Here is a 1063-nt window from a genome sequence, read left to right as displayed (position 1 = left end):
CTGCTCCTCAGACACTCCCCTCGCATCTTCTCTCTGGGGCTCACCCATATTTATTTGTTTTCGATGTGTTTTGCTAAGTGTCCCCGGAATGTGCCTCTCTTGCCAATTCAGCGGGAACACACGTGGAAGGAGGCAGCCGGCAGTACAGTCAACCCTTAAAGTAACTCTGCAAGCCCCGGGGAGAGAGCAGCACCTCTTCTTTCTGGGCCCTCACCAATCTTCCCAGAATAAAGGCGCATCCCTGCCTCTGACTCCCTGAAGCACAATCACACCCAAAATCACTCTCAGAGCCCTCAAAACCCAACCAAATTCTTTCTTTTTCAATAATACCACTTGGAAGTCGATAGAGGAGATATTATTTTGGCTAGCGGCTGCACAGAAAGCAGAGGGGACTGAATGTGTTAAAACCGTCCCTTTCTGACTGGCAGGAATCTCATCGGAGTTGTTTCCATTCTCTTGCTCCCTGAGAAGATACGGAATCCGCAGTTCCACAAAGGAAAAGAGACATTTTACTTGGAATTTAGTTGATAATATGGCTAAGAGATGGCTACGCGTCTCTGGTCTTGAAATCTTCAGGAAATCCTGGGAGAAAATAGTTTAAACAGACCCTGAGCACTTCCCAGCTGTTAGATTTTATTCCTGTTCTGGCTCATTTCCTGTAAAGATGAACAGCCCACTAAGAGTTCAGGGAAGATCACTTATTTCACGTCATACAATTTCTAGACTAAAGTGACAAATGCTAGTGACTGTTTAACGTCTCTGAGTCTTCTCTCATTAAAATGGGAATAAAGAAAGATGCTGTAATCAGAATGAGTTTGCTGATGAGGCTTTTTTTCAGGGAGGAGTTCAGAGGACCAAAGGCTCCCAGATCTATAAAATAGGGTAAAGAGGAGAGAGGGTGAGGGAAAGAAGAATAATGTCAGAACAAAGATGCTCAAATTGTACTTTCGAAATAGTACTCAACACCCTAGCATCGGGGGTGGGGGGGAATATAAAGTAGAAAACGTGAAGTGATGATTAATGTTAATTACTTGTTATTTTTTATATTTTCCACAGCGTGTGA

This window comes from Trichechus manatus, unplaced genomic scaffold (assembly GCF_000243295.1).
Source record: "Trichechus manatus latirostris isolate Lorelei unplaced genomic scaffold, TriManLat1.0 scaffold00131, whole genome shotgun sequence".
Lineage (NCBI taxonomy): Eukaryota > Metazoa > Chordata > Mammalia > Sirenia > Trichechidae > Trichechus > Trichechus manatus.
Note: the sequence above shows the minus strand (reverse complement) of the source record.